The sequence below is a fragment of the Eriocheir sinensis genome, chromosome 35, assembly GCF_024679095.1.
Source record: "Eriocheir sinensis breed Jianghai 21 chromosome 35, ASM2467909v1, whole genome shotgun sequence".
Classification (NCBI taxonomy): domain Eukaryota; kingdom Metazoa; phylum Arthropoda; class Malacostraca; order Decapoda; family Varunidae; genus Eriocheir; species Eriocheir sinensis.
Window position 1 is genome coordinate 8,695,280 of NC_066543.1, and position 27,957 is coordinate 8,723,236.

At 44.0% G+C, this 27,957-nt stretch overlaps 1 long non-coding RNA gene across 4 annotated transcripts in view; it reads left to right on the forward strand.

Annotated features, from left to right (window-relative positions):
* The first annotated feature begins 3,274 nt into the window (after positions 1–3,274).
* The window catches only part of LOC127007356 (uncharacterized), a 182,682-nt gene continuing 157,999 nt past the window's right edge, over positions 3,275–27,957 (forward strand). For all 4 annotated transcript variants that reach the window (XR_007760205.1, XR_007760206.1, XR_007760208.1 and 1 more), the window contains exon 1: positions 3,275–3,372. This is a non-coding gene — a long non-coding RNA (uncharacterized LOC127007356). The remainder of the gene's footprint in view (positions 3,373–27,957) is intronic.

Sequence of the window (27,957 nt, forward strand, 5' to 3'; positions counted from 1 at the left end):
CGCCGCAGAACGTTCCCTTAAACTACTCTTCCCCGACTGCTGGAGAACACCGCCTACTGCCTTACACCGCCACGCCAGCACCAGACCTAAGCGACTCTGCTACTGAATGAACCAAATTGATAAGATGTACTAGAGTCAGGGCAGCAAAAATCATGTACTTCTAATAATTAATGAATGATGTTTTAGTACCAATAGCAAGATCATTATGTGCTGAACCATGATATTGTGACTAAGATGGGCTAAGTTGTATGCGGAGGTATGGTGTATTAGTAGGATTTAGTGCTATTGAAGGGCTTTGTGGAGGGAGTGGAAAGTGAGGGGACGGGAGGAAACACTATAGGATTCTTCTTCTTTTAATTTTTTATTCTGCTTTTCTTCTCCATTTCTCCTCCTCCGCCTCTTTCATCTTCACCCCCTCCTTCGCGCCCAAACCTCGCCTCTTAACTGTCTTCTACGTAACACATAGACACGTTTCTCTGGTTGTTTGAGGCAGATGTGAATAAGTTTGTATTTCAGAGAGTTGACCTTTTAATGGCTTCCCTCGGTGTCGTGTGATCGTTTATTCATGGCCGCTATCATTGCCGGCTCTCAGTAGGCAACAAGGATCATGTTTCTGTTATTAAAAAGGTTCCGTTGCGGGGAGAGGCACCTGCATGTGAAGCTCCTCTTGGTAGTGTCAAGTTACGCAAGGGGTGACAGTTCTAAGATTCTGACACTTGTTACTTCAAATTCTTACACTCCCGTAACTGACCTCTCTTTTGGCCACTTTGTGATCTTTAGGAGCAGTAAGTAGCGGGCTTTTTATTTCATTATTTTTTTGTGTGTGTGCCTTTGAACTGTTTCCTTTGCTGTAAAAAAAATATGTCGAGGCAGAATGGGGAAGAGCTACCTTGCATTTACCTAATCTCAAACTCTTCCTCGTCCTAGTTTTTAAAGGAGAGAGGGAGAGAGCAACAATTGGCCAGAATCATTCGTCATTTAATACTTTAACCCATTTATATCTCATTTTTAGTGACACAGTTTCGAACCTCTTGACCGCCTTTATATCTTTCACCATCTGGTATTCATTTATTTAACTGGAAAAAAATGGTGGCCGAAAATACTAATCTATCGAGACACACAATATCAAGAACCCTGAATAAGATTGGCTTCCTTTGCATGACTTCCTCTTTGCATATCTCCAGGGCAAGCGAGGCAGTCGGATACCTAAACCAGAACGCCTCGAGGCAGACCGAACACGAGATAACTACTTCCAAAATTGCTTTCCGTGACGTCATAGGCATCAGCGGGGAGGTGTATATATCGCCTAGCTGGGGTGGAGGTCGGGCTGCCGCGATCAGAGCCTCACAGCTGCCAATCCCGTCACACTACCCCGGGCCGCCGCCTCTCTGTGACCCGCGGGAGGCATAAAGGCTGAGGGTGTAATGGAGTTTCTGGGGTTGAGGGACAGACAGACGGATTGACGCAAACATCGGCGAACCGACTCTGTGATGGGAGCCTAAACTTGCGACAGGCGAGAACTAATGAACCGACAGACATCAAACGTTTCCACTCGAGCCCGGAAGGGAATCGCCTCCCTCACCCACTCTATCCTCCCTCCCGCTCCCTCTCTCTCTCCCTCCCTCCCTCCCATTCTCCCTCTCCCTATCTCCCACCCGTTATAGTCATTCATCCCTTGCTGCCTTCAAAGATTATGGTCCTTCTCCAGATCCTTCTTCCTTTCCTCCTCCTCCTCCTCCACCTCCTTCTCCGTCTCCGCCTCCTCCTGTTTCTCCTTCACCTTCTCCACCTCTACCTCCTCCTGTTTCTCCTTCACCTTCTCCACCTCCACCTCTTTTTCCTCCTTCTCCTCCTCCTCCTCCTCCTCCTCCTTCTTCTTTTCTTCCTCCTCCTCCCATTTCCTCTCCTTTGCTCACTCATTATAATAGCATTTCCCTGAGCCACCGAGGCCCATCATGGCTTCATAATTTTCATCACATTCACCCCTATAAGTTAGCCGCCCTCTCCCTGCCCCGTCGTCTCGCCACGGCTCCTCTCTTCCAGTCGTCGGAAACCACCCACTCTTATTAGCCTTTTTTGCGTATGTGCTGGCTGTTGGACAGAATACAAGTTAAAAATCCAATAGTTTTAGTACTAATGTCAGAAGTTATTTGGCACACATCATTGGCTGTTAACAGTGTACACTTAATTCATTCTTCGTATCCACCACTCCACCGTGAGCAGATTTATTTACGTCATCAGCAGAGGGTTGCTTTGATCGAGGCCCAGGTGAACAGGTCCACAGAAACACGAAAGAAGAGAAGTTTTCAGCCTCAGTGTTTGCCGCGCGTCCTGCCCACACAGCTGAGGCTTTCCATCACGGTTCGCGGCGTCCAGTTGACTCGACATTTCTTCAGTGTCCGGTAAACTCATCAAGCTTTCCTTTGCACTTCCGTCGGTTTTACTAGAAGAGTTTATATTTTTCGTCTGTTGTTGTTGTTATTATTATCATTATTATTATTAAAAGTCCACTCATCTCTCTCGCCACAGCCACCAGTACCACCACCACCTTAGTCCACACATTTTCATCACCACCACTAACTCCACCACCACTTACAAGTTCACTACCCCCACCAACTCCACCACCGCCACCACCCTCCATTCTTCACCACTCACTATCTCCCTCACGCTCCCACATCACCACCACCGCCACCACACTCCACTCCCCACCACTCACTACCTCCCTTACGCTCCCACATCACCACCACTGCCCTTCACCACCCTCCCCTCCTCACCACCATCCCCGCCGGCAAATCAGGTTAAATGAGGGAAAAAGCACCCGTTTCGCAAATACTAACGGTGAAAATATATGCGTGCAGATAATATGATTAGAACGAGTTTGCTAACGTCCCATAATTTTATAACTCAACGCAATACTGCAACCGCATGTGTAGAGTTGTAATGAAGCGGATATTTTGTATACCACATGAAAGCAACGCAAGGCTGTTTCTATACGACACTGTGCTTCAAGAAATTCGGAAACTCACTAATTCCTACTAGCTTGCTCTCTCTCTCTCTCTCTCTCTCTCTCTCTCTCTCTCTCTCTCTCTCTCTCTCTCTCTCTCTCTCTCTCTCTCTCTCTCTCTCTCTCTCTCTCTCTCTCTCTCTCTCGCGGGTCATTTAAATTTCCCGCCTGAAGTCTCCGCCAATGGGGAATAAGATAGATGTGAATGGGGGAGGGAGGGGGGTCCAACAGGGCAACCACGTCCAGTGCCCACTCAGACGCTAGGGGGAGTGGGTCGCACTGGGTCGTCCCGGTAGTCTGTCTAGTGTTGTGAACCCTGGTGAGGCCCTGGCAGGACACCCCGTGCCGGACACTGGACAGAGGGCAAAGTGAGTAGCTTCAGTATGATTCATTCTGTTTTTCTTGGTTGTCAGGCAGCGGTTAGCAATGTGGAGTGAGAATCTATACGTGTTTCCATGTGTCGGTAAATTTTTCAACAGCTAGTTATGTGGTTCAGTACTCCAGTTTTCTGTAGGTATTCGTTCATCCAAACTTTTTTTTTTTTTTTTTAGTTTATACGAGTTTATACGATAAATACACCACCTGATGTTTTCACTTCTACTTAAGTATCCATTATTAACCGCCATGTTCAACCAGGCAACCACCCTCCTGAGAACTCTAACCCGAAGCGCTCATTCCGTCGTTTGTTCATTCACTTCTGGTGATATTTTAGTATTTCAGCAGAGCAGGAAGCGTAATTAGTGTACACACATCGAAAAATGCTCCAATGCCTTTATTTATAATTAGTTTATCCACCACTGAACCGCCATCCTCAACTAGGCAGCCACCATCCTGTGACTCTAACACAAAGCGCTCATTCGGTAGTTTGCTCATTCACTTCTGATATTTTTTTTTCCCATTTCATATGAGTAGGCAGCGTGAAAATTAGTGTGCACACTCGAAAAATGCTCCGGTGCTTTCCTTTCTGTATGAGTTAACCATAACTGACCGCCGTATTCAATTAGGCAGCCACCATCCTGCGACTCAGACACGTAGCGAGCACAAACGCTCGTTTACTTCGGTCCACGGTCCTAACTGATTCGGATCCGCCATGAACTATCGAACCCCGACAAGCTTGTACAACCTAGACTAAACAGCAATCTAGTCATAGCAAGTATAGTAAGCAACCTTGTATTACCAGACAAGCATATTCACACTCAGGCAATGACCACCTAACCGTACCAAATTAGTGTAACCAAGTCTTATAATGCGCTCCAAACCAACCCGAGTCGAGAAAGTGTTAAGTAGCTTGAAGCGGCCCGCAACCTCTCATCGCACACATAATATCGTTGCAGCATCACTCATTATCAAATTTGGTTGGTAAGAAAAACTGGCTAGAAAATAACGTCAGATTAATTTCGCTTACTAATCAAGCTTCCTCGAATGAAATGTCAATAGGCTTTCACCGATGTATCACAGTTATTTAGGTCATTACACGTGTTTTCCACTTTTCTTCACATCGGTAATGCTTAATTATGTCATTGCTCGTGATAATGTAATACTAATAATGAAGTAATCAGCGTAACTCGGCCAGCCTACGAGACCAAAGATTTTATACGCGATTGTTATTCTTTGTGCATTGTTTGGTGCGATATGTGCGTATTTAGCTATATTAGAACAGAGTATTGTTTTTTATATGAATCTGCAACGAAGACCTCCATTAGTGGATGAGTATAAACGAGTTTCATTTCGGTTCCTTTATTAGCGCCACTCTTTCTTAAAATGAGTATTGTTCATTGCATTGAAGCCTCGGCCGCTGTGGGAGGCTCGGCGTGACCAAGACGTGTATTCATGGAGGACATAGCGAAGTGATCCATCCGGTTATTAATGAAGTGTGTGTTGGTGTTGAGTCCTCGGCGTCTGGTGTAAAACAGTGCTAGGCGTCTTGTGTATATTCATGTGGACCTATGTATTATTTGAGCACAGCCTTGACTCTTTTATATATTAGATAAGAATGGTTAACTTCTGCTTCGGTTTTCACATGGAAGTAATAATGGAACAATGAATAGTTAAAAAGAACATTACCTGCCTAGCCAAGCGAAAATTCTCCATTCTTAACGTTTGTCACTTTATATTTTAAGGCATCACAATACACCCCTAACACCACCACCCTTACCACACCCCTAACACCACACACCTAACACCACACCCCTAACACCACACACCTACCACCACCACCATCAGCAGCATCACAAACAAAATCACCGCCCACTAGTTAAACCCACCTACCTACGTACCACTATCATCACATGCTACCGCTACCACAACCACTATCAACTCCAATACCACCACCACCACCACCACCAATGGCGCCACGTCCTAATTACACACACACATTTCCCCCTTACCCTCTCCCTTCCTCCTGGTCTTCCTCCCTCCTTCCCTCTCCCCAGTATAGCCGGCATCGGGGAGAGAAGGGATCGGAGGAGGGAGGGTCTTGGGTGCTCCGGGCCGAAGCTATCACCATAATATTCTCGGGCGCTAATATCGGGTTACATTACCAGTCTCGTTAGCTGCTTATATCCAGTCTAGAATTAGTAGAGCAAGCCACGTTATCCCCGGCTCGTGAATCTGATACTCTTATGCAAATAATGTAATACGGGCGTGGCTATTAACATTACTTGATTATGTGGCCCGGATTTAGGACTACAGGAGAAGGATAGGAGGGTGAAGAGGAAGGTGTGTGGGTGTGTGTGTGTGTGTGGGTGTGTGTGGATGTGTGTTAATTAGTTCGTTGTCAGTCAGTTATTAGTTTGCTATACTTGGAATGTTAATGTGTGGATGTTTCTTTCTTTAGTAATTAGTGGACGAAGTCAACGAACCTTATTGGAGGTGATGGTTGTATTGGTGATTGTAGTTGTAGTGATTTCGAGTGTCCGTAATGGTGATTGGTATTGAAGTGATTGTAATGGTTGCGGTGACGACCATAATGGAAGGTACTTAATGGTAATGGTATTGACGATTTTGTTTGTTAGAGACTATACATGGTGTTAGGAAAAGGGTATTATGATGTAAGGATCGAAGCCATAAGAACATTACTCTGATTTTATTAATTTGTTCATTCATTGTTATATTTTGTTCCTCATTCAATGCAGACGCTATATTAAACCTATGATAATCTTCCCGGTAAAATCCCTCCCCTGTTTTTTACTGATAATGAAGGCGAGTTTTATCACTTTAACAAGGTAATGATGGGGGGGGTGGGGGGGGGGTATAAGCGTCTCAGTTCTACCATTATGATGTGATAAAGTTTGGAGTTTAACGCTATCTGTTTTTAGAAGCCTTGATGAAATAATTATTATTCTTCTAAATGAAAAAACATTTAGTGCGTTTTTCCTACCTTGATAATGACCGTTTTTTTTTTTAATGTCTTCGATGCTCGTCTCTAGTTTTGGAGAACTTATCGATTTGTAATTATGTTTCTTTTTACCCGAACGAACAATTAGTATATTTTCTTGTGGTAATTGAGTAATGATTGGTCTTTAGGTGTACTTATTTTTCAACAGTTTTTACTACTGGAACACTTATCGAGAAGCAATTATTCTACTAACGTGAAGGAACAAATATTTTTTATCATGATACGGTAATTACTGAACATTTGTATAGTAATCTTCGGTACTGTAAAGTCTTGGGACAGATGTATTGATAATCATTTTAACCGTATGAATTATTTGTTTGTGATTTCGTAATATTTGAAAAAAAATCTTCATCGCTCTTAATTTGATTGCACTTAGACATGTAATTATGATTCTTTTAACATTGATTTATTTTTCGATGTGTTAAGTGGTGTGGTTTAATTGCGTCGGGGTTGTAGACTGTGTTACGCATAATATTTGAACTTTCCCGGCCTAACGTATTCCAGTGGTTTTATTAGCGATGACAAATGATGTTGCGACGATGTGTGAATTTGTTTGACTTGACATAGGGGGCGGCTAAATCTTTGAAACAGTCACCCTTCAATAGTATCACTGATGTTGGTGACAGTGGTAATGGAGAGCAGAAGAATGGAGGGGAAGAGGGTAGCGAAGGGAAGATGGAAGAGAGAAATCAGCAAGGAGGTCAAGTATTAGTAATATGGATTTAACATTTGAGTACCATTGGAAGCGAAGGAAGGGAAGATGGGAAAGAAGGGAGAACAAAGGGATGGAGTAGCAGGAATAGGGATAGAAAATTTGATGGGAATGAGATATGACAGTGACAGGGGTGAAGTAGCAGGAATAGAGGTTGAAGATATGAGCACCATGTTGAAGCGAAGGAAGGGAAGATGGGAAAGAGAGGAGAGCAAGGGCGTGAAGCATATAGTAGGAATAGGAACAGAACTTTTAATGGGAATGAGATGACAGTGATAGGGGTGAAGTAGCAGGAATAGAGCTTGAAGATATGAGCATCATGTTGAAGCGAAGGAAGGGAAGATGGGAAAGAAAGGAGAGCAAGGGCGTGAAGCATATAGTAGGAATAGGAACAGAACTTTTGATGGGAATGAGATGACAGTGATAGGGGTGAAGTAGCAGGAATAGAGGTTGAAGATATGAGCACCTTGTTGAAGCGAAGGAAGAGAAGATGGGAAAGAAAGGAGAGCAAGGGCGTGAAGTAGTAGGAATAGGAACAGAACATTTGATGGGAAAGAGATGACAGTGCAGAGGGCGTAGTGGGAGCAGGGGCTGTAACTGCACGTTTAGACACCGGTGAAAGGGAGAGATGAGAAGGAGAGGACAACATGAATTTTGAACGTCGTGGATGCTGTATAATGATCCTTTTTAAAACAACCAGCGTGTTTTCATATTCTTTAACATCACTCATTTCCTAAACCATTACACGAGAAGCATAAGGGGTAGGGGTGGGGGAGTAATGATATTATTTTTAAGTGTCTTCCCCTCCAACCCCCCACCCACCCACACAGATAATTACAGGGGGTGGGGAGTAGGGGGTTAAGGCAATAAAGCCCCCCTGTGCCAGCCAAGCCCGAGGTGAGTCAGCCCCAGTGTGTCTCCCCCTAACAACAAACAAGCCCCAAGCCCCTCAGCCCCGTAACATTTTTCAGTAAGAGGAAGCCGCGCGCCGCCGCCTCGCCCGCTGTATAAAAAGCAATCTCGGGCCGCGGCCTCGTCTGCGTCAGAAGACTTTGATTCATCCGCCGCCCTGATGAGTTTGTAACTTGGGCTGCCGCGGCTACCTACACACACACACACACACACACACACACGGACCCTTCTCAATCCCCACCCCCCCACCCACACACACACATTCACTACTTGTTTCTTTATCTACTTATATATCTAGTATCTACCCAACTATCTAATATATCTATCCAACTATCTATTTATCCATTTACTATCAAGTTATTGTTTTTTCATACATTTGCACAGAAGCCTCCACACACACACACACACACACACACACACACACACACACACACACACACACACACACACACACATTCACCTTCAAACAAGTCGTGACACGCTGGCAACAAAGAAGCAGATAGCGTCTCTCAGAGGTGGAGCGAAGTCTTCATTACCGCACCACCGCAATAAAGATATCTATTGACGTTCCTCTTACATTACGCTTCCCTTTCCCCCTTTTTCCCGGCCCTATAAACAGCAGCGGGAGGGTGAGACGAGAGGGGTGGAGATTTTGGCCTTGGGAGGGGGAGCAGGGGGCGGCGGGGGCGGGAGGTAGGGCAGGATTCTTGGGATTATTAAACTCATCTTGAGGTAAAAGAGACAGGAGGGGCCCGGGATGGGAGGAAGAGGTAGAAAAATCACTCTTACCTCCAGTAATTAGAGTTCGCTTCTGGATTTTTTACAAACTTCGACTAATTTTGGTTTTGAAAGAGGCCTGTGTTGGGGGAAAGGGGGAGTGTAATTGGGGGGAGGGTGGAAGGAGATTAGTAGTTAAGGGTGAAGGAAAGTGAAGGGTTGGGGAGGAGGGGGAGTAGTTGTGTGATCGTAGGAAGAGGAAATAAGGGAAATAGAGGGAGGGAGGGGAGTGGAGGAAACTTTACGGACGAAGAAAGATTTGGAGGGAAAATTGTTGTATGAGATTGCATGGAAAGAGTGGAGGGGGGGAGGAGAGGAGGAAAGGAAGAAGTGATGGAAGAAAGGGCAATCTCGGGGAAGAGGAGGAGGAGGAGGAGGAGGAAGCAAATTCAAGAACATGGACGTCAAAATAGGATATAAATAACGTGAATGTGTCTTGATAATCATAATATTCCCTCGGCAAAATAATAGTAATAGATTTTTACCTTACATATGATAATTCTTGACGAGTAAATTCTGAAGACCAACCACCAGGAAAAAGAGAAAGATCAGGGAGGGGCGGGAGGTGTACTCATGACATCAACAACCTTCATGTTTCTCTGTACAAAACACCGATCCATTCTTTCCCTCCGTCCTTCACCGCTAATTCCTTTTCTGGCATTCAAAATATCCAGGTGACGTGTTTTTTATTACCCCTCGCCGAAACAAGTCCGCGGGTAACCTCTGTGGGCCACGCTGATTGCCCCTGTGACCTGTATTTTGCCTTAATTTCTTAGTTCTGAGGTTAAACTAATCCTGAGCTGGAGTCTTCTTTAGGTTTTCACATAATAAATAACCGATTGACGTTTATTATTCCCATTTGAGTTAACTTTATTTCGTAGGAGGTGAATGTTCTCGTCGTTGTTGTAATCACGCGGCAAATATTTTCACATCTTTAAAGTAAGTGAGAAATCTAGACGCTCTTCCTTTGCCTCTGATTTTTACGGGGAATTAGAGCGACCGACCGAGAATTAAACAAAAGCGTGTAAAATAAAAACTCGTCCACACGTCGCTGCTGTCACCAAGATAAATAAATGACCCGGAAAAAAAGAACGATCGAATTAGCTCCCGAGGTGTGTGTTGCCATGGTGTGCTTTGCGTTTAGTATTCCCGCCAGCCAGACGCAGCCACACGCGCACCGCTGACGCATTCATATTACTTTGCGCGGCCATTTGTCTGACTTTCCAACTTCCCGAGCGTCAGCGTCGTCAGTGCGCAGCCGGGCGAGGCAGGGCTGGCGGAGCTGTGGATGTGTAACTCGTAGTGACTGATCTCTTAACTTGACCAACCTTTTGTTTTGGTTAAGTCTGTCTCGTGCACTGTGCCTTGGAAAAATAGTAGAAAATCTGTTGACATAATTCGCACAGATAGAAAATTTAATATGACTCCAATTATTTTTTGGGGGGGCCAGAACTCGATAAGATGGTTTTATTATGTCATAAGTGATAAACATATACAAATTAAATTCTTTGTCCAGAACCTCACCAGCAGCATTACGTAAAAAAAATTGTCAACCATATTTTTGTTGACAGTGCCTTAAAACTCTTTCTTTGTATCTCATTTGGGGGTCATAGATCACGTTCGAACACACACACACACACACACACACACACACACACACACACACACACACACACACACACACACACACACACACACACACACACACACACACACACGGACACCAGTCTCTGTATATTGTTTCATATAAAAATAATACAACCATCACACGCCAAATAAAATAAAAATATCCCATAAAAAAACATCCTCCAGAGTCTTTAAAATAGTTCCGTGTAACATTCACAGGTGGCGCGGAACGGTGATTAATATGCCTCACCTGTCACAAGCGTTGCCATTTGGATACCTGAATGCCTTAATTGTTGACCTGAATGATTAAAAGTCCAAGGGTAAAGTGTTTAATTCGATGGCTGGTCGGATTAAAGCTGAGTTGTTGTTACCAGTTCGAATACCGGCGAAGCTCCTGAGGCCTCGAGGCACAACGCTCGCCTGACCCTGACAAAGCCGCTCAAAGAAAGCATAAAATGACAAATAAGGGGAAATTGGGTCCCGAAAGTCTCCTCTTAGTCTCTTTAACTCTTTCTTTTTCACCTCTATCCGTTTCCCTCTTTGTCACCCCTTTCCTCTTCCCCCTATCTTCTTCACCCTGACTCACCTTCCCCTTCTTGTTTCCCTTTACCCTCTTCTTCCTATCTACCCTTTCGTTTTCCTCTTTTTCCCCTTATCCTCTTCTCCCTGACTCCCCTTTTCCTTCTTGTTTCCCCTTACCCTTTCTCCTTAACTCCCCTTTTCTATTTTTCTTCTCCTACCCTCTTCTCCCGGTCTCCCCTTCCCCTTTTCCCGTTATCCTCTTCTCTTTCTCCCCTTTCCCCTTCTCCTCTTACTCTCTTCTCTGTCTCCCTTTTCCTCTTCTCTCCTTACCCTCTTCTCCCAGTCTCTCCCTCCCCTTACCCTCTCCTAACCCTTTCTGTTCCCTTCTTCATCCCCCTTCTTTCAATATTCCCTCCCCTATGTTACCGTTTTCCCCTCATCACCCCTTAACCCTTTCCCCTCTTTACCTATCTCCCCTTACCCTTTCTAACCCCTCCCCCCTCCCATCCCCCCCTCCCCTCTTCAATAATGAGGATGATCTACAACGTGTTTAAGCGGTGCTCGGGAACATAAATCCTTCCCCTCACAATGGCAGCCCGGAGAGAGAGGGGGAGGTGAGAGGGAGGGGGGGCGAGGAGAGAAATATTCCCTCCCTCTGTCCTCCTCCTCCTCCTCTCCCTGTCTCCCCCTTTCTCTTCCTCGGCCCCACTTATATTTCCCTCCCTTCCCTCTCTTCATCCCTCCCTCCCTCTCTCCTCCTCCTCTTCCGTGTGGTATTGTTCGCTTCCGGTAATTTCGTCATTTATTTCCGAGTTATGCTTTGTCGTTTCTCTCCTTTTTTTGTTTCCTAGTTTTTTTTTTGGAGAGGTGGGGGGAAAGGAGGAGGAGGGGGGGGTCCATCGCGTTTGTATATTCCCTCGCTTTGGGTATTACAACTCCTCTCCGTTATTTATTTTATTTTTCACTTCATTCCGCTGTTCTCGGTATTACGTGGACTTAATACAGTTTTTTTTTTGTTTGGGGTTAATATTTTATTTTTTTTGGCTATTCTTCTCTTGGGTTTGTTGATGGTTTCTCCTTCTCGTTTTCATTCTGTATCTGTCTGTGTCTGTGTCCGTCTGTCTGTCTCTGTCTGTTTCTGCGTTTCTCTCTCTCTCTCTCTCTCTCTCTCTCTCATATGTGGGAGCGAGTACCTGTCTGCCCCTCAGTTATCATAAGCTCTTCCGGGAATTCATGATTATCTCGCATTATAAGTAGTTTTATTTTATTTTTTACTTACCTGCGGCCTGATTGTGCGCGTCTGGGTACGTTTTTTTTATTGTTGTATTGTTAGAGTGTTTTACAATCATAAGCTATTCATGGTTATTTTCTTTTATTTTTTTGTTATTTTTATTATCTTTTGTTTCATTGTGGTTCAGAAGGCGTGAATGTTTTTATTTTTTTATTTCTTTGTTCTTATTATTCTTTCTCTTTTGTGGCAGACAATAATAAACTAATCACGCTCTCTGCAGGTATTACTGAATGTTCTATGATTTTTTTTTTTTTTTGCTTTTGTTTATTATTCGCGGATACTACTGACTTGTTATTCTATTCTGTTGTTGTTGTTGTTGTTTTTGTTTTTGTTGTTGTTGTTGTGCTCTCTTGATTCATGAATGTTCTTATCTTCGTCCTTTTGTCTGACCATCTGAAGAAAGTCACATTTCTATCAAGCTGTTAACATTTTTTTTCCTAATCTTACTTCATATGCGTGTGTCTTCTCCTTTCTTAACGACTCAACGATTCGCAATAATTATCGACTCACTTTGATGCAATTTTTTTCCTTCGTTTAAAACAAGAAACATTCCAAATAGATTCTTTTTATTCTGGCGCCGAGCATCCCTCCGCGCACCTGCGTCTCGCCTCCTAATTGGCGATAACCTGGAGATAATTAATTACCTGCCATTTGCCGGTCACGCTCCTTTGATTTCTGAAAGAGGAGGCGATTTGTGGATTTTTTGTCTTGTCTGCTGCCTGTCTGTCTTTGTGTCTGTCTTTCCGTCCGTCCGTCCGCCTGCCCGTCTGTCTTTGTCTCTATATCTCTCTCTCTCTCTGTATGTCTCTCTCTCTCTCTCTCTCTCTCTCTCTCTCTCTCTCTCTCTCTCTTCCCCCCACCTCCTCCTTTTTAACCGTTGTGCTGAGCGGTGGCGGCGGTAGCTTGGGCGGAGAGGCTGTACTCGTGTCACTGGGGTCCAAGTGGCGCTGAGCTCTGTGGGGCTGAGGCGGGCGGTCGGCGGTGGTGGCGGGGCGGCAGGCGGTAATCATATTTGTCAATTAACCTGCCGTCGTAATCGAATCAGCAGGTTATTCACTCGTCTGTAATGTCGTTGCCCTTTTATCCTCCTTCTTTTCGCGCGTTCCGGCCGCCTGTTTAGCGTTGTCGAGAGGTCAGGGTGTTTTTGAGTGTGAGGCGGAACACATAAATGAGGTGAGGCGTAAAGGTTGTATTCGGTTAGGTTAGGTTAGGTTAGGGTTAGGGATGGAGTCAAGGTGAGAGGATGGTAACGTGTGCGGCTATAGAAAGAATGTAGAGTTTATTGTTGGGTGTAAACGGGCGATGTGTTTGAAAAGGGAAGAAGGAAGACAAGAGTGAGGAGGGGTGGCCTAGCTAGAGAAGGGGTGGGGGGTTGGTGTTTAGATAGGGAAGCAGGGGTGTGTGATGTGATGTGCTGTGAGGTGGACAATAAACAGAATGATGTATTAAGGAAAGGGTGGGCAGGGGAAAAAGAGGATGATTTAAGGGGAAACTATATAGGCGGAATAATGTATTGTAGGTTCAAATACCCCTGGTGCTGTGTGTGTGTGTGTGTGTGTGTGTGAGTGTGAGTGTGAGTGTCTCCAATAATAGTAAAGGTGAGGAGATGGAGGAGAGAGAGAGAGAGAGAATATAATGACGGGGAAGAAGGATAAGAGAAAAAGCGATATTAAGAATGGAGAGAAAAATCGGGGGAAAATAGCGAATAAAAGGATTAAATTGTTTAAGGACGAGGAACAAAAGGAGGAGGAGGAAGAGGAGGAGGAGGAGAAAAACAATAAGCGTCAAGAAAATGATGAAAAGGTTAATGGCATATAAGAGGGAAGGCGAAGGATGGATGGAGGGAAGGAGTGAAAGAGAGAAGAAAGGAAGGAAAAAAGGAAGGAAATAAAGAGTGAAGGACGGAAAGAAGGATTTAGTAAAAGAGGGAAGGAAGAAAAGAAGGAGGAAGGAGAGGGAGGGAGGGGGCGCCATGTGATGGAGAGAGCGAGGGGAATCCTGATGAGAAATCGTGTTAATGAGAATGTGAGGGAATGTGGCAGACAGACCGATAGATAGATAGATAAGTTTCGTTTAGTCGGCGCAACATCTGTGGTCATATAGATAGATAAATATACCTTGATAGATATCGTCACTGAGATAAATAAGAAAACCATGCATAGACACGATTGATGGTATAGATAGAACGATTAACGTTGAGATATGAAAACATGGAAACGCAGGCAAGAGAAAGCCTTTTGACTCATTACGAGGTTGCCTGCTTTTGTGATTTAATGTGCTCGGCAGCTGATGAACGCACTTCGCATTCAGTTAACAGACGCAACGAAATTACGGTTGATAGGAAGCTAAAGATAGATAGATAGATGTATAGATAGAAAGATAGATAGATAGATAGATAGATGAATATACAGGGAAATGGTGTGAAAGTGGTTTATACAGACAGTGAGGAAAGAGAATGTTTCGTAATAATAATAATGATAATAATAACAATAACAATAATAATAATAATAATAATAATAATAATAATAATGATAAGAAGAAGAAGAAGAAGAAGAAGAAGAAGAAGAAGAAGAATGAAATAATGATAGTAAACTGTTGTTCCGAAGAGGTTTAAATATAAGGAATTTTGAAGACAAGTTGATCATAAAATTCCTTACAACCCAATCGCCTTAACGTAGAAAAACAAACACGAGGAGGGAACAGAAAACGCTAAACCATAAAAAAAATGACCACACCCACACCCACACACACACACACACACACACACTCACACACACACACAGTTTAATGGACAAAGTGATGCTAAAAACGACACGATCAATACACTGTCAGTTGCATCTCCGTGTGTGTGTGTGTGTGTGTGTGTGTGTGTGTCTGTGTGTTTGTTTGTTTGTCTGTGTGTGCGTGTAATTTTGTTTGTCTTATGTGTGTTTCTGTGTGTGTGTGTGTGTGTGTGTGTGTGTGTGTGTGTGTGTGTGTGTGTGTGTGTGTGTGTAAGGGTTCAAGAGGGACACCTTCAAGATATTCTCAATATTATAACGTAAAGGAAGTGTCGCAGAGAAAAAAAAAAGCGTATTTCTCTTATTTTCCTTATTTTTTCCCTCTCCTCATTCATGCCTTCCTTCCCTTCTCTCTTTACCTCCTCCGGCGCTCATTAATCTACCTCTTCTCCTGTTATGTTCTCCCCCTTCCTAAGTCATTTTTATTTACATTTCTCCGCACTCACCACTTTTTTCATCCTCGTCCCTTTTCATCTTTCTTTTCTCTCCAAGCATCGCCTTTTACGCTCATTATCCATCTACGGGCGAGTCTTTTTTAATTTGTTCCGATATTCAGCAGCCTCACGACGATGGCAAATTATCTATCTGTCTCTTTAAAACGCCGTCATTTTTCTTTCCTCTTCCTCCTCGTCACCCTCCTTCTCTCCCTCCCTCCCCCCTTCTCTCCCTCTCTCCGGCTGCCAGATTAGGTAAACACGGAGACTAAAATTGCAGAGGAAAGTCACCCACCTGAGCGACCCATTAACCTTTTTTCCCTTCCTCTTTCCTCCATCTCCCTCCTCCTCCTCCTCCTCTTCTCCCTCATCCTTCCCTCCCCCCCTTTCAATCTTCTTTACCCCTCTCTTCTCCTGGTGTGCTGGGTTCCTTTTCATCCTTTCTCCCAATCTGTTACCCCTCTCCCCCCTGTTCCTCCTTCTGGTACTTTTCTCTCCCTCTTTCCTCCCTCCTCCCTTCCTTCACGGTCCATCCTCCCTCATGCCCCTCCTTCTGCCCTTTTCTCTCCCTCTTCCCTCCCCTTCCTTTCTTTTACGTTTCCTTCTCTCCTTCTTTCTCCTCCTTCTCTCCTTTTCTTTCCTCTTCCTCCTCCCTCTCCTTTCCTTTCTTCTTGTTCCCATTTTTCTCTCCTTCCTTTTCAATCTTCTTTTTCCTTTATCCTACATCTACTCCCCATCCTCCTCCTCCTCTTTCTCCTCCTTTCTCTCCTTTTCTTTTCCTCTTTCTCTCCTCCCTCTCTCCTTTCCTTTCTTCTTGTTCCCATTTTTCTCTCCTTCCTTTTCAATCTTCTTTTTCCTTTATCCTAAATCTACTCCCCATCCACCTCCTCTTTTCTCCTTTCTCCCTCCTTTTCCTTTTTCTCCTCCCTCTCTCCTTTCCTTTCTTCTTGTTCCCATTTTTCTCTCCTTCCTTTTCAATCTTCTTTTTCCTTTATCCTATATCTTCTCTCCTTCTATCACTCATTTCTTTTCGCTCTCCTATACGTCTATCATTTATATTTTTCTTACTAGTTACATATTTTCATTACTTATTTATCAGTGTCAATTTTATCTTAACTTTGATTTCAACGCTCCAAAATTTAATCTTTTCCTTTTTTCCCTATTCGATTTCTACTTTTTCCATCCTTAGCCGTTTTTCTCTCTTCCTTTTGTCTTCCTTTCCTACTTGGCACATTTTTTCTTAGCTACATTTTCTTTCTCAACTATTACAATGTTATTCTATCCTTGTTTCCAAAAGTCAAACGTTTCCACTCATGCGATAATTTACTTCACTACATAAACGTCGGAAGCTCTCGTGCTCTCCCTTCATTTTTATCTTCTTTCTGCGCTCCCTCCTTCCATCCATTCTCCTCTTTCGATTATCCCGACTCCTTCATTTGTTCCTCCTCTCCGCTCCTTCCCGTTCTCCGATATCTAAATTTCCCTCTCTTAAATGCTTCGTTCTGGTGCTTTGGTTTTTAAGTTTCCTCTTTCCTAATTTTACTATCGCATACTTTAATCCGTTTCCTGGTCCTCCTCCTAGCGGCGTCCTCTTTCTCCTTGTTCTCCTCCTCGTCGTCTTCCTCTTCTTCTTCTTCGAACTCCTCCTCCTCCTCCTCCTCCTCCTCCTCCTCCTTCTCCTCCTTTACTAAATGGTTTGGAAGTTGCTCTTGACTTCTTCACGTCAGATGAGGTTTTAAAATCCTTTTTTGAGAAGTCTCTGTTTTCATTACACTGTTCTCTCTCTCTCTCTCTCACACTCAAGCACACACACACACACACACACACACACACTAGTTTGTCTATTCGTGTACCCAGGAGTGTCGTCAGGCAAGGCAGAGCAATAATCAACAAGGAACATATCCATCACATCTGCACACCTTATCAAGCTCAACTCAGACGAATCCTAACCTAACAATCTTTCCTGGCCGTACCCAATCTAGACAAATAAGTATCTAACCTTACCGCTAATCTGAAGTCATTAGCTTCATTAACTTTACGTCAGCTTTCTCTTCCTTACCAAAGTTTACCTAACATTACCTAGCCTTAGCCTGCCTAGACAAAGAGAAACACTTGGACACCTCTTGGCTTATTCATTCTCTTACTTAATACTAAATTTGTTGTACCTAGCTTAGATAAATAACAACCTATTGGCTTCACTCTTTTCCTTTCCTAATTTTATCTAATTCTTTATAAGCTTCCCTAGCCTAGACGAAGAGAAAACAATTAATGTAACCCTTAAGCTTCACTCAATCGCTTAACTAACTACCTAACGAAACATATTCACTTCATTTCACCTCATCTAGCATCACCTCACCTCACCTAACCTTTCCCAACCTCATTAGTGTACAGTCTATCTGCGTGGCCGGTCCGGGTGTTGCCAGCCCGGCCTTGAGGCGAGGGCTACTCGGGGTGTCGTTGGCGATGTGTTTACTGCGCCGTGTTGTCCGAATCTGATGAACCACCCGGCCAACAATCGCCGCGCTGACCCCTTATCGACTCCCCCTGTTGCCAGCCTCCGTGTGTGTGTGAGTGTGTGTGTTTGTGTGTGTGTGTGTCAGTAAAGTTGACCCACCAATAGTCCCACAAAAATAAGCTCACAAAATGCTGTTCCTACAAAGGCTATAAAAGAAAAGTAAGCCAAAAAGAGATTATCAATTTAGCTTCAGAGGTGTCATGTTGCTCCTGCGTCTGACGGGCTTCATGCGGCATGCTCGGAGCGGTGGCGGTAGTGGTGGTGGCTTTCAAGCGAGTCGAGGCGATGTGACGTCACGCCGCGTAAAGTCGGGTGTAATCTCTCGTTTGTGTGTCAGGGCTTATGTTGCTCCTCTGCGTGACGTGCCTTGCCGGGGCTGCACGGAGCGGTGACGGTGATGGTTTGTAAGCGAGACGGGGCGACGTGACAACATGCCGCGTAGAGGCTGCCAGCGCTGCCAACAGTGGTGCAGGGACGTCAGTGTCTTTGTTGTCCCTCTGGACGCAAAGGAATACCGGAGCCTTCACCGCTTCCTCCGCATTACTGTAGCGTCTTTGTCTTTGTTATGCTGCCCGAAGGAGAGATGAGTGTGGCGTATAGGTGTCTGGGCAGGAAGGTGGTGGTAGATGATGATCTGTTCGGTGTATGAAAAGCAATTCCGGAGTGACAGCCGCAACCATCAGCACATGAACTGGTTGAGGGAGAAAAGGATGATGATGAGGAGGAAGAAGACTAGCAGCTGGAGGAGGGTGTCGTAGTTAACTCCCTGTGTGTTCGTCTCCCTCACACGCTCACTCAGTCTCGGGCAGGAGCGGCAGACGGTAGATGAGGACGAGAGTTGGCAGGGGTCCAGCATGCTTGGCAGGATCCACGGTTTCCTGCAGAGGCTGGGAGGGGGGGAAGGACTGGGATGGAGGTGAGGGCTTGGGAGGAGGTAGGAGGGAAGGGTGAGGTAGGGAAAGGACTATAGGATGAGATTCAGGGATTAGTAAGGAAGGAGGATGGGAAGAGAAGGTAGAAGGAAGGGGAAGTCGGAGGAAGAGAGGGAGCAAGTAGGAGTGATGAGACGTGAAGGAAGAGGAGGAAAGTCAAGGGTGTGGAAAGGGGTGAAAAAAAGGAAAAAAAAAAGAAAAGGAGAGATTTGGAGACGGTGCGAGTCAGACCGAGACGAAGAGACAGCGAAAGATGGACGTGAAGATAAACCAGACGAACGAGGTGATAGGCGAAGAGGCGCGGAGACAGATAGAAAGACATGTAGCAAAGTGCAGACAGACAAAGAGGAATGGAAATCTAAAAAAAAATGTTATTCCAGAAATTGTCAAAGTGAGTGTGTGCGAGTCTGTTGCTGCGCCTGTCTGCCTTGCCTGCTATTGTGTCTGTCTTTTTTTTACAGGAAAGGAAGCAGCTCAAGGGCATATAAAAAAGTGTAGAAAAGAATACCACTAAACTCTGCTCCTAAAAAAAAAGGTAAAAGTAAAGAGTGGTCGAAAGAGATGTCAATTTCGGGTGGAGAGATGTCTTCATACCGTCTGTATCTGCCATTTTTCTCTATCTGTACAACAAAACTCACAACTTCATTTAATCACAAGTCCTTCCTTTAAATCATCCTCAGACATCCTTCTCCTCATGTTTTTCTCACACATCCTCCCTCATCACACATCCTGCTGCCCCTGCAACATCCTTCTTTTCCCCCTCAAATTCCCATCTTATGTTAGCCAAGTTATTTTTGCCGTGCAGATAACTGGAAACCCTCATCTCAAGACGCCTGAACCTGCTCGTGAATAGACGCGGACATGCTTATATCCGCTCGTCATCCGTCTTTGACTAATCCTCGACATAATTGCAGTTCTTGGTAGTGGAGGCTTTGCTAGCTCTTTCCCTACCCCCCTATTTGTCTCCATCTTCCCCCTTTCTAACCCCCTTCTCTCTTTCTTTCCCTGTCCGACCCGCTTTCTTCCCCATTCTTCTTTCTTTCGGACCTTCCTTCCTTCCCCTTTCTTCTCCCTTCCTCCCCCTTTTTCTTCCCCTTTCCGACTCGCTTTCTTTCCCATTCTTCTTTCTTCCACACCTTCCTTCTTTCCCTTTTCTTCTCCCTTCTCCCTTTTACCCCCTTTCTTTTCCTTTTTACCTTTTTCTTTTCCTTTTTCTTCCCCTTCCCTCTTTCTGCATCCCTTTCCCCTTCTCCCTCCTTTCCCTTCTCCCCCTTTCCCCTTCCGCCCTTTCCCATTTTCCCCAATTTCCCCTTCTACCCCTCTTTCTTTTCCTCTTCCCCTTTTTCTCTCCTTTCCCTCTTTCTTCATCCCTTTTCCCTTCTCCCCCCTTTCCCCTCCTCCCTCCTTTCCCCTTCTCCCTCCTTTCCCCTTCTCCCCTTTCCCCTGCTCCCCCCTTTCCCCTTCTCCCCCCTTTCCCCTTCTCCCCCATCTCCCCTTCTCCCTCTCTCCCCTACCGTACCGGAATCTCGTCACACCGCTCACGAGATAACTCAAAACGTAAATTTTCCAAACCAATATTAGTCACCGGCGGACAGGTGTGTCTGTCCTCCTCCTCCTCCTCCTCTTTTTTTTTTTTCTAGTTCTCTTTCGTCATATTTCTCCTCCTCCTCCTCCTCCTCTTCCTGTAACTCTTTCTCATCCTCTTAAGCATTTTCTCCGTTCTTTGTCATTCACTTTACTTTTTGTCCTCCTCCTCCTCCAACTCCTTGTATTGTTCTTCCTCTCTTTCTCTCCCTCACCTCAATTTGTCTTATTTTCATCTTTCTCTTTCGATCACATTGTATCTGTCTGCCCATCCTCTCTCTCTCTCTCTCTCTCTCTCTCCTGTTCATCCCTCCCTTCCCCACCCATCGCTCTCACTACGTTGAAGGGGGTAAGGGGAGGAGAAGGGGGCAAGGGGAGAGAGTTAAGGGTAATGTTCTCCCTTCCCCCTCCGTAAATCTTTTGCCAAACGTAAAAAACAGGTATTTACAGCGTCACTTAACACTGATTTCTCCTTTTTTGTCCTTTTTGCCTGCATTACTGTGTCACACGAGGGGTGAGTTAAAGGGGCGCGACGCACACACACACACACACACACACACACACACACACACACACACACACACACACACACACACACACACACACACACACACGTATTGGAGTCATAAATTTGCCTTAATCTGTTCTTCCCTTTCTGCTTCTTGCACGTGACGGGAACTAATGTCAAACTGCTTTTTTCTTTTTCTTTTATTTTTTCATACATCTTTTTTTTTCCCTCTCTCTCCCTCCCTCCCTCTCTCGCTGCGTCATGTTTTAAAGCTTACCGAGAACACGCCAACGTTATATGCAAATCCCGTCGCGTCGTTTTTTACGTTATAGTTTTCAAGGATGATTAATTACAGCAGCTTTTTTTGGTGCGTGTTTTGTCATGCCGTCTGTCTGCACCGATGCGAGGAGGAGGAGGAGGGGGAGGTGGAGCTGCCGGGTTTGATATGCGCATTGTAAAGGACTGCAGATACACGGAATAAAGAACAATTAGAATAGAAGAAGGGAGGCAAAGCGAGTTAATGTAAGATGAAGCAGAACAAGGGAGGAGATATAAGAGGAGGAAGAGGAGAAGGAAGAAGCAAGTTAATATAAGAAAAAAAACGTGAAAGCGGAGAAATCGAGATAAAGAAGAGGAGGAGAAAGACGAAATGAAGGGAACAAAGAAAAGACAGGAGGAGAGAGAGAGAATTGAGACAGAGGAGTAGGTAGAAGCAAAGGAAAGAGGAAGAGAACGAGGAAGATAACAGGGGAAGAGAAGTAATAGGAGGATAAGGAGAACGAGGAAGGGGAAGTGGAGGAGGAGGAATTAGGAAAGCTTGTAAATGTGGACTAATGGAGGAAGAGGAGAGAGAGAGAGAGAGAGAGAGAGAGAGAGAGAGAGAGAGAGAGAGAGAGAGAGAGAGAGAGAGAGAGAGAGAGAGAGAGAAAATCCAGGCAGACCCTTTCAGAATTATCATAAAAAGACAATCTGAAACAACGGTGATTTGAAGCTTCCACCAACTTTTGACGCGCATTATAAAGTGTTGGTCAATATTTAAGGACGAGTTAAGCGCGCCAAACTACCGCCTTCACCTGTCGCTTCCTACAGCCCGCCATTGTTCGAACTTTGCCATTTTGTTTTCCGGATTCGGGAGGAAAAATTTAAAAAAAAAAAACTCGAAACGAAGGAAAAACGTGTAAACAGTTGTGTTCGTGCTGTTTTTGATGGATAAGTATATATATTTTTTATCGTTTATATCCACATTGGAAGCAAATTCGGTTCTTAATGAAATGTAGGAAACGAGTATTCCTTTTCAAGACTAGTATAATAAATGTTAAGGGAACTACTTCATTTTCTCATATGTGTACGCTTGTATGTTTGTATAATTTCTACCCTTCCAGATCAGTGAGATACGCGATAAAAAAAACTACGAAGAATATAAAGGCCTATTAACCTCAAAATTAGCCTGTTGGTGCTTACTTGTCTTTCAGCAAAACAAAACAAAAAATGTGAGCAAAGAACAAAATGCGAGTTGAGTGGTACTGTTCATGTTCTTCTATACCCTCTTCCCACCCGTTTTCCTTCTCTTTCCCTCCTTTTAGTATCCCTTTCCTTCTTAGTTAATTGCAATAAAGCAACACAAGAGCAAACTGTAAGCAGAGAGCAAACGAGTGGAGTGGAGTGGTAGAGGTCATTCTTACGCATACCTGCACGGAACCCTCACCTGTCGTCACCTTCCTAACTTGACCTATTAACCTTGAAATTTGCGTTAGTACTTCTGTTGGTCCTTCAAGAAAACTAAAGCAGACTGTAAGCAGAGAACAAACGGGTGGAAGTGGAGTGGTTATTCTTACACATACCTGCACGGAGCCCTCACCAGTCCTCACCTTCCTAACTTGACCTATTAACCTTAAAATTAGCGTTGGTACTTCTGTTGGTCCTTCAGGATAACTAAAGCAAACTGTAAGCAGAACAAAAGTGTGTTGTGTGGGAGTGGACATTCTTACACATGCCTGCACGGAATCCTCACCTATCCTTACCTTCTTACACCTTGCCAATTAGCCTTAGAATTAGTCACTTTGCCTGTAATTCTGTCCGTCCCTCAGTAAAGCAAAGCCAAACTAAGCAGTGAACAAAACTTGGAGTGATCTTTTTTACACACGGTATCCTCACCTGCCCTCACCTTCCCACACCTGGCCTATTAACCTCAAAATTAGTCTCTTGGTGCTTGTTTGCCCTTCATCAAAAACAAAAACTGTGAGCAAAGAACACAATGCGAGTGGAGTGGGAGTGTTCGTGTTCCTCTGTACCCTCTTCCCACCCTTTTTCCTCCTCTCTTTCTCTCCTTTTAGTATCCCTTTCCTTCTCCCCTCTTCCTTCATCCCTACTCCCCTCCTGCCTCCCTTCCTCCTTTTCTCCTCCATAGTGTACATCGACCCAGGGCACAACTCAGTTATTTACACCAATGCACGGAGTCCACACCTGTGCTCACCTGGCCTAATAACCTAAAAAACTAGCCTTTGTGTCAGTGTTTCATTCTGTCCTTCAGCTTAAAGTGCGAGCAATCGAGGGCGCGGCGGTTAAACACATCACTGACGCAACGATTGAGTAACTGAGCGACTGTAATACTTCGTCTATCACAATATTATTTTTGCTTTGCTGGATCAGGATAATTACTTTGACGCAATTAACCCACGAAGGCTGTTGGGTTAGTGTTTTGTGTTGGTAGGGAAGGATAGATAGAAGAAAAGAAGGGAAAAATGGGTGACATCAATACGTGTTGGGTTTGCGAAATCTAAATACATGTAATGATCATACTTTGGGGATGTTTAACGTGGATGGTGGAGGCTTTGATTTGGTTCGGTGGTGAGGAGGGTTGTATACTCTTGGTCACCCACACTTCCTGAATTACCCTCTCCTTCATGATCCTCCTCCCCACCCTCCCTCCCATAAACCCCTCTCACTCCCTCACAATTTATACGTATGCCCCTCTATACCCTCTTCCCACCCTTTATCCCTCTCTTTCCCTCCTTTTAGCATCCCTCTCCCTCATGATCTTCCTCCCCACCCTCCCTGCCCTGAGCCCTCTCACTCCCTCACAACTTATACGTATGCCTCTCTATACCTTCCTCCGACCCTTTATCCTTCTCTTTCCCTCCTTTTAGCATCCATTTCTTTCTCCCTTTTCCCTTCATTCCTCCTTTCCTCCTCCCTCTCTTCCTCCTCTTCTCCTCTATAGTGCATTTCAACCCAGGGCACAACTTATGTCCCTCACAAACAACAGGTAGAACAGGTAGAAGGAGGACACTTTTGTATAATTACCGCGAATATGCGAGTGTTTAACGTCAAGGAGTGACATGTAAGGAGCCATCGATCACCCCTCCCCCTCCACACACACACTCTCACGCACACCTGTTTGCGTTGTGTACTTAGTCACCCACTTGGCTCCCTCTTCTCGCTTTTTTCCACTCTGTCATCAACCTCTTTCTTGGTCATACGTGCGCCCTGACACCTAACTACCCTACCGTCTCTCTTAATCGGGCTTTTTATTATTATTGTTTCCTTTTTTTGGGGGGTGCCCTTGAGCTGTCCCCTTTGTTGTAAAAAAAAAAATCCTACCTGTTCTTTGCACCTCTCACACTTCTTCCGCTCTCATTTCCTCACTTCTCCATTCCTCATTTTTTCGTCCACTTCATTTGTCTTATTTCACGTCTTAATCCCAGCTGTCTTACTCTCACCTGTCCCTCTTTTTACTCTTTTTCCTCCTTTTCCTTAGTCAATACCTTCCGCCGTCCTCCTTCCACCCCCTTTTCCCATTTTCTTTCTTAATCATACATCACCCTAACTATCTTACCGGCTGTGTAGGAGTAATAAGTGAATGAAGAGCCTTAAGAGGAAAAGAGAGAGAAAAACGAAAACAGAACGGAAATAAACAGTAGCGAAGAATAAGACACGTGAAAGCGATCATCCTGACACTTAACTGCACGTACCTCACCTGCTTACACTTCTCACCTGGTCACGAAACACCTGTCCTCACTCTGCCGCTCACACCTCTTAATTATGCTCCTGGTCCTCCCTCACCCTTACACCTCTCACCTTGTTATTTACTGCCTCGTTACCACGGCTTGTTAACCCTTCTTTAAGCTGCTGCTCCCACTACCTCCTTACCTACACTTTGCCACTCCAACCTTCTCGAGTCAACCACCAATCACCGCACGAGTTACAGCACCATCATACCCTCATCACCAGCTGTACCTTCTTCCTCCCCTTTCACGAACGTAAGACAAAACTCCCATTTATTTCCGTGACCCCGTTTTGACTGCTCTTTTTACTTGTGATAGTACTGAATGTTATGAAAGATTTCCGGAATACATAACAAAACGGGTCTTGGGAAATTTTTGATACTTAAATGTTTTGGAAGAGTAGGTTTAGGATGTGAAAGGTGATAGAGTTAGTGATCTCGTCAACTTAATAAAACACTTACCAATCTCACCGTTGCCACCTGATCAAACCTGAGGATACAAACGTCGTGACCTACTTTGAGCTTTACCTGCTATTTTTTGTATTATCTAAGATTTGTTGTTATGGGTATTTTGTTGTTATGGGTGTTTTGTTGTTATGGGTGTTTTGTTGTTATGGGTGTTTTGTTGTTATGGGTGTTTTGTTATTATGGGTATTTTGTTGTTATGGGTATTTTGTTGTTATGGGTATTTTGTTGTTATGGGTGTTTTGTTGTTATGGGTGTTTTGTTGTTATGGGTATTTTGTTGTTATGGATGTTTTGTTGTTATGGGTATTTTGTTGTTATGGGTGTTTTGTTGTTATGGGTATTTTGTTGTTATGGGTGTTTTGTTGTTATGGGTATTTTGTTGTTATGGGTATTTTGTTGTTATGGGTATTTTGTTGTTATGGGTATTTTGTTGTTATGGGTGTTTTGTTGTTATGGGTGTTTTGCCACATGGAAGTTTACCCCGAAATCCTAAACACTCCCTCCGAACACCACCACCACCACCACAAGTGTTCCCCTTTCCCCAACCTTGCCACTCCTTTTTCTTCTTTACTGCTTCGCTTTTCTTCCTTCATGTTGTTTCCTCGTCGTGGTTGCAAGATAATTTCACCTGTTATTATTTTTTTAGCGTATAGTTGGCGAGTGTCAGTCTTATTTGCAATTCCTTTAGTAGTGTAATTATTTTCTTGTGATTTTTTTTTTTTTGCAAATATTTAACTATTCTGTTTTTTCACGTTCTGTTTCTGTTCAAAAGAAAAATTGTCGTTTGTTTGATCTAAGAAGTTTGCCTTGTCATGCATTCTTTATTGCTTGATTCAGTTTGCGTTATTATTTTCCGTTTTCTAGACACGGTTCAGTGCACACGAAGGCTTACATTTTCTTTCAAAACTCGCTTTCTTCTCACTTTTTGCTTCTAAATCATTCCTGGAAGTCTTACTGCACCTTTACGATCCAGTTATCACAGTCTCCTCCGCCTCCTTACTCTCCTCTTTGCCGTTTCTTCTAAATCACCGGTGTAATCCTTTCCTTCCTTTGCCTCGCTTAACTTTTTTCTTGGAGGTTTTTCTGTGTGCGTGGAGGGGAGCTATATATTTTTTGTGTGTGTGTTTTGTAAGTGTTCAGGTGTTCTCATTTTCTTCTTTTTCCCCACGAGCATGTTTTGTTTCCTATGTAATAGTTAAGGATTTCTTCACAATTTTGCCTCCCTATCTGTCTTCATTTGCACTCTGAGAATATTGCTCAAACTGTCGAAATAAGGAGAGTCTTTCTGAACATAAACACTGTAAACGTTTCCTGAACTAATTTTATTCAAGAGAGAGAGAGAGAGAGACGCAAACCGAGTGTTATAAAGTTATTCAGATCGTGCTAAGGAACCGTGAAGGGCCATCTCTCTCTCTTCGCTTTTGTTTTATGATCTTGCGTCTTTCATGTGATTGGCTTTTATTTCCTTCTATTATTTGCTCGCTTTTTTTGCAATTATGATATTTCTCTCTTCTCTTCCTCTAATTAACTCCACTTTTCCCTTATTATTTTTCTTTTCATCTTTTCATGTTTTACTCTTTTCACCGTTTTTAGTTTTTGTTTCCTGTTCTTTTGATTTATTGCCTTTTTTTTCCCTTTTCCCTCCTGTCTCTATCTCCCTCGCTCTCTCTCTCTCTCTCTCCTTCTTTATCCTTTTCCTTTTCTTCTTCCTTCATCGCTAATTAAGTGTCTCCGCGTCTCTTTGCATATTCCCTTCCATCTCTTATTATTCTTTATTTCCTCTTCCCTTTATTTTTTTTCATTCTCTCTCACTGTCTCCTGTTTTACCTATATTTTATCCCATCCTCAATTTTTTGCTTTCCTTGATATTTTCTTTCAATGCCTTTTTTCTCACTCGTGTTCTTTCTTTTATATTCATTTGTTTTGTATCTCGCTTCCTTTGATCCTATTCAGTATTGGCTTCGTTTGCTTTCTCCCAATTTGAGCTTTTTTCTCCCTACGTACTTCAGCTTTTACTCTTCTTTCCATCTCCTTTATGTGTCTCCCCCTCTCTGGTGTAATTTTCTTCAATATATTTTTTTTTATCATTCTATTTCCCTCTCTCTCTTCCCTTTTCTTGGCCTCCTTCTCTGAGTTTCTGCCAATCTTCACTTTTCATGCTCTGAATAATCCTCGCGTCCTCCTGGAGACGGCACCGGCACGCTAATCACTCAGCCACCGCCTCCTTAAAGAGTGTGAAGAAAGTGGTGGAGATGCTGTTAGTGGCGATAGTGGTTCGTGCTGATGGTGATGGCGTTTTTCTTGTTCTTTGCATACAGTGACGAAAGCTGTTATTATTCTGTTGGTTAAGTAATTGATTGTTGTGGTGGTTGTAGTGGCGGCGGCGGTGGTGTAGGTGGTGGTGGTGGTGGTGGAGTAGCGGTAGCCATGAGTGGTATACTGGTGTTATTATTTTTGTTCTATTATGTTCGGGGTCTGCTTTGGAGGTGGCTG